The sequence below is a fragment of the Polypterus senegalus genome, chromosome 12, assembly GCF_016835505.1.
Source record: "Polypterus senegalus isolate Bchr_013 chromosome 12, ASM1683550v1, whole genome shotgun sequence".
Lineage (NCBI taxonomy): Eukaryota > Metazoa > Chordata > Cladistia > Polypteriformes > Polypteridae > Polypterus > Polypterus senegalus.
In genome coordinates, this window is record NC_053165.1 from 141,316,479 (window position 1) to 141,323,200 (window position 6,722).

Sequence of the window (6,722 nt, forward strand, 5' to 3'; positions counted from 1 at the left end):
ATTTCTTCATCAAGTGTACAGTGGAGGCCATTCTCACTGGCTACATCACATTCTGCTCTGGCACCTGCTTAGTTCAATATTATAAAGCACTATGAAAGTGGCACAGAATATTACCAGCATTCATGTGCCTTAGGTCCGAGACATTTACAAGACTCAATATCTTAAAAAGAAGATTCACAGACAGGTTAAAACCTGCTATTGAATGGATAATATTAATAACAAATATTGAAACATAACAAAGTGTGTGCATGTGAGACATCTCTATCTCTCCCTCTCTCTCTGTAAGTGTGTGTGTCCATTAAATTGATTTGAAAATACAGCCAAGACATTACTAGTGCTGCTAATGGCTATTAGTGCTTGGAATGACTGATCTTTAATGATTACAAAGCCCAGTTTCCAGCAGCCATTTCTTCAGTCTCCTAATGATCAACTCCATACAAAACACATTACTCAACTTCAAGTTGTGGTGCATATCAGATTTGCCAGGTGCTGTCACTGATATCAAACAACAAATGAAAACTGCTGGACATGTCACATTTAGTGACTGGTTGCTTACCTTCCAGCATAGTCATGCTCTCCCCTTTTTCTGAAAGCCAGTAGTGTATCGCAGATGGAGCAGATGCTTCAAGAAGCGTTAACAGCTATGGCAAGTTTAGCAGGAATCTCAGCCCTTTTTTTTCCATTTTGTCGTCATACATAAAATGCAAGACATCATACAGATGAGCTTCTCTTCTGGTTATGAGGTCCAAAACAGCCACATTCCCTATTCCTCATCACTGCATTCTATGCAAGAGTGACGTTTGGGGGGGTGGCAAGTGGGGCAACCACCCCAGGCCCCGAACCTTATGGGGCCCTGCATTTGAGATCTGCGTGCCCCGTTCGAGTAGATTTGTCAAGTTATATTCTCCAGTATGTGTGTGTGTATATATATATATATATATATATATATATATATATATATATATATATATTGTCACACACGTGCATGGGAAGCAGCTGAAGGGCTTAGACAATACTGTTTATACATCTGCCCAGGGCGGGTACGCTGACGCTCTTTCTGAGTTCTCTGCAGGTCTTACCCGGAAATCCCACCAGGAGCCGCCATTTCCAGGAAGGACACACCACCTCCGGTTCCGCCCCAAGAATGAGGTCACTTCCGTTCCGCCCCAAGGGTGATGTCACTTCCAGTTCCGCCCAGAGGACTACATCATTTCCGCCCTCTGAGCTATAAAGCTCACTGCCTTGCTTAGGCAGGCAGTTCTGTTTTGGACTCTGTTGTGTAAACTGACTATGATGCCTCAAGACTTTGCAGCCGGAAACCGATTAAACGGGTGGCTGCCCCAAACCTTTCGCCTCTGGTCTCTACTTATTACAGTGGCGTAGTCGGCAGGATGGTGTCCCTGAAGAACCCGGGACACGACCTTCAAGGAACCAGGTGGGTGAGTACCGGGCCGAAGTTTCGGGCAGGGAGTGCCGGAGGGTCAGGAAGGACGCGGTGCAGGCTCTGCTCCACGAGCATAACCGGGCTACCAACCCATCTCGTGGAGAAGGTAGAGGGGACCCACAGGCGTGGGCTGGCTTCTGGGGAACACACACGAGTGGCTCAGTATGCTTTCCTGGGCAGGAAAGCCGAGCCCATCGGGACCAAGGTCCCTGTTAATGATGGGTTGTCCCCAGGCCGGCAGGTAAAGAAATATAAACTGGGAGTTTAACCCCAGTAAAGGGCTGTCAGAGCAGGCTATGGCTCTCTGGCAACAGGTGGGTGAGTGGCTACGCCATTTGATTGCCCCTTACAAATAGTGCAGCAAGTGGCCTGTTTTTGCTGCTACAACACTACCCCAGGAATTTGCCCAGCCGCCTGGGGAATTCCATTCAATGGACGAGCTGCTACAGCTCTAAACCCAGAGGCCGGCTGTGAAACCTGGGAGGGCAGAACAGCGCTTGTGGACTACCCGGAGTTATGTCCCACTAAAGCAGTCCCTTCCACGCAATCCAGAGCCTGTTCAAGTCGCCGGGCCGCCTGGCTTGCGACCTGTCGGGAACAAGGCGGACCGTAGGGGACAATGGCGGGTTGTTTGTGTGCCCTTAGCAATCCCTGGCGGATAAACATACGGGAGAGCTTATTATTAATGGACATAGTAACAGCGCTGTTTGATTCCGCAGTAACGGTCTGTCGTTGCTCGCCGCTTTGTTCTACCGCAACAATGGATTAAGAAAAGACCAGTCTAAAATGTATACACGGAGATATCCGCCGTACAATACCGCCCGGTGTTACGTATGTCTCGGAGGAACCCTTCGCGCTTACCGAAGGTACACCCGGATCCTCCGCTTCCGTAATCCTCGGGCGGACTGGTCTGACAGTAACGCGTAGTTTAGAAAGCATTCCCAAAAGCTTTTGGCCTCGTTATAGATGATAAAGACTCATCTCAAGCTGCTTCCACACCGTAATCAGCCGACAGGGAGTGGGCGGTAGGCCAAGAGAGTGACGAAGATACTCCCGACCGTCGCTGGCTACTACGCCATCCACTAGCCCGCAGCGAGGGAGGATTCTCCGCCTTGAGGTCAGACCGACCCGCTCTCTGAGTTGCACTTTCAGTTTAGAGCGACCGCTTCTTTCAAGAGAGAACAGTGGAATGACGACTCTCTGAAGCACATAAAGAATGCAGTGGTTCTCGCTAACGCCAACGACGCATTTGCCCATGCCACAGGGACCTCACTTTGTCATGGATAATGAATTATTGTATCGGGTTGCTGAACATGAGGGGAAGGTCCGAAGTTGTTGCTAGTCCCGCGGACCTACCGGCGCAGGTTTGCGAAGTTAGCCCACTCTCACCTTCTTGGAGGCCATCTCGCCCGATAAAACATTAGAGCGCATTAAGCTCCGCTTTTTGGCCGGGATTAATGAGGAGGTTCGCCGCTTTTGCATTTCCTGCCCGGAGTGTCAACTGCGCAAATTCCTAGGAAGGACCGGCTCCTCTGATTCCCCTTCCCCTTATTGACGTTCCTTTGACAGGATTGGGGTGGATATAGTAGGACCCTGGAGCCCTCAGCCCGAGGATATAAATATATACTGCCCTCGTGGATTATGCAACCCGATTCCCTGAAGCCGCTCCATTGCGCCGCTACCACTAAAAATATTGCACGGAACTAGTAGGAGTCTTTTCACGGTGGGCATTCCTAGAGAAGTCCTGACGGACCAAGGAACGCTTTCACCTCGGAAACGCTCAAGGAGACTGCCAAGTTACTGAAAATAAAGCATTTAAAACCTCGTGTATCATCCTCAAACCGATGGGCTAGTGGAGAGATTCAATCAAACTCTCAAGCAAATGCTACGTAAGGTAGTCAGCAAGGATGGGAGGAATTGGGACCAACTCCTCCCCCTTGTCCTCTTTGCCTACGGAAGTCCTCAAGCCTCTACGGGTTCTCTCCCTTTGAATTACTATACGGAAGACAGCCCCGGGGCTTATTAGATATTTTAAAAGAGGGCTGGGAAGGGGAGGCACAGCCCTCCACTAACATTTTGGAGTATATCGCCCAATTGCGCGATAGATTTGATGTAATAAGACCTATACTAAAAAGTCATATCGAGGAGGCACAATCAGCACAGGCCCGCCTGTATGACCGTGGCACGACTCTCCGGAGTTCCAACCGGGATCTGCGTCATGGTATTGGTTCCTACTTCACACTCTAAACTGCTCGCACATTGGCTAGGCCCCTACGAAATTAAGGAGAGGAAGGGATTGGTCGACTATTTGGTGAAACAGCCCAATCGCCACCAGCTGAGCGAATATATCATGTAAACCTGCTGAAACCGTGGAAGGAGAGGGATCCCGATCCCTCCTCCGACAGCCCTGCTCTCTTCGGAAGTAAGTGCCCTTAATTTCGCGAACAGCTATCTCCCAGACAGAGACAGGAGCTCAAGCAGCTATCCGCCGTCCCAGAGGTGGTAAGTGAACACCAGGTCGGACCTCTCTGATTGCGCACGACATATTGACTGACCCGGGGGTGATCGTCCGTGAGCGACCCTACAGACTCCCGGAGGCAAAGAAAGTAGAAGTGGAACTGGAAATCAAGCGAATGCTGGCACTAGGAGTGATCGAGGAAAGTAGTAGTCCCTGGTCCAGCCCCATCGCCTTGATTGCTAAGCCTGACGGCAGTTGGAGGTTTTGCAATGACTTCCGCCGGCTCAACCAAGTTTCCGATTTGATGCTTATCCCATGCCTCGCGTGGACGACCTCCTCGAGACTGGGACCAGCCAAATTCTTGACTACACTTGACATGACAAAGGGTACTGGCAGGTTCCTTTAACGGAGTCCGCAAGGAAAAACCGCTTAGCACTCCTAGCGGACACTGGCAGTATCGTGTCCTTCCATTCGGGTTACACGGGCCTGCGACTTTTCAGCGCCTGGTGGACAAAGTGCTCCGCCCCATAACTCGCTCTGTGCTGCCTATCTGGATGACGTTGTCATCTATTCCAGCACCTGGAAGGAGCACATACAGCAGGTCACAGCAGTATTACGGACATTGGGAGGCGGGCTCGCATCAACCCCAAGAAATGTTACTGGTTGAGGAAGCCAAATATTTGGGCTACCTAGTGGGCCGGGGTACTGTGAGGCCACAGTGTTCCAAGTTGCAAGCCATAATGGCCTGGCCCGTCCGAAACCAAGCGGCAAGTCCAATCCTTTCTCGGTTTGGCGGGTACTACCGCCGGTTTGTGCCTCGCTTCTCCGAGAGCGCCTTGACCGACTTGACAAAGAAAAGAGCTCCTAATACGGTGGTATGGTCTGATAAAGCGGGGCTGCATTCAGTGACTTAAAAGGGCTCTGACTTCAGCACCTATCTTAATCTCCCCTAACTTCTCTCCCTTTTGTCCTCCAGACGGACGCTTCGGACACAGGCTTGGGAGCCGTGTTGAGCCAAAGCGTCGACGGTGTTGAACACCCCGTTATGTACCTGAGCCGGAAACTGTTGGACCGGGAGACCAGGTACGCGGCGGTGGAGAAGGAGGCTCTGGCGATCAAATGGGCGGTGACGCAGCTGCGGTACTACCTCTTGGGTCGCGTGTTCACTCTGGTGACGGATCATGCGCCTTTAAAGTGGATGGCCCTTCACAGGAGTCGAATCCGGGTCACGAGGTGGTTTCTTGACCTGCAGCAGTACAAATATACGCTGCTCATCGACAGGGGTCCCTTCATGCCAACGCCGATGCCCTCTCCCGGCCCACGACCTCTCGGTGCAGGTCGCCCGACCCACGGGTCTGGGCTGGGGGGAGTCTTGTCACACACGTGTGCATGGGAAGCAGCTGAAGGGCTTAGACAATACTGTTTATACATCTGCCCAGGGGGGGGCGGGGTACGCTGACGCTCTTTCTGAGTTCTCTGCAGGTCTTACCCGGGAAATCCCACCAGGAGCCGCCATTTCCAGGAAGGACACACCACCTCCGGTTCCGCCCCAAGAATGAGGTCACTTCCGTTCCGCCCCAAGGGTGATGTCACTTCCAGTTCCGCCCAGAGGACGACATCATTTCCGCCCTCTGAGCTATAAAGCTCACTGCCTTGCTTAGGCAGGCAGTTCTGTTTTGGACTCTGTTGTGTAAACTTGACTATGATGTCTCAAGGACTTTTGCAGCCAGGAAACCGAATTAAACGGGTGGCTGCCCCAAACCTTTTCACGCCTCAAGTCTCTACTTATTACAATATATATATAATATATATGTATATATATATGTATATGTATATATATATATATATATATATATATATATATATATATTTGAGATGCTTCTAAGAGGAACCCTTTTAAAATCCCTCTTCAAGGTCAAAATCTGTACATTTACGTCTCTGAAAACATTTCATAGTCCACCTTCATTGCCCAAAAAGGGTTGCCAGTATAATCCCTTCCTAAAATAGGTATAGCCCATTAGTCACTGGGTTGGCTTCTCCTATCTATAGAAAAAGACATTGCTTTCAAATTAGACTAAGAAGATGTCATCAACAACTTTTCCAATCAGAAGGCAAGAAAAGGGGATTTTCATCTCTAGAAGCTGGAAACTGGTAAGAGATTTCATGATGATACCTCCACGTTAATTTCACATTTTATGTGTAGGCCATAAACATGTCCGAATATTAATGCACAAAAACATGTATCGCTAATGATAACCGCCTGACATGACATCAACATGAGTTATGACTGTGACATCCTTGATATCGAGACTCAGAGTATCCTTGCAATTTGAGTACTTTTCTAGAAGAGGCCCTGTTTATTTCCGCATGACACTGCATCACATTTTTCACTGTCATGGTAATGTCATGAATTATGAATTGCACTTTTTAAATAGATTATATGACTATATTTTTGTAAAGCTCGTGTGTTATCTTGCAAAAATTTAGATGAATACTGTAATGAGAAAATCTGGTGTATGTTAACATTATTTTTTATTAAATTCGCACGCAAGTTTATACAGTCCACACATACCGGTAATAGCATTTGATGTAAATGGGGTTGGTCAACTCTAGACCCCACACACCCCCTCTGATTCTATGCATTATATTTCCAGATGAACATTCTTTGGTTGTCAGCTCTCATGCGCAAAAAGCCCACCCCTATGACTAAAGGCAAAGTCAAACCTTTTTGAAGTTTATCAGAGTGAGTCGCAGACTCACAGTTGGAGTGAGTGGCTGGGTATGTGACACTGAGTGATCGGCTTTCAGGGAGCATGCTGA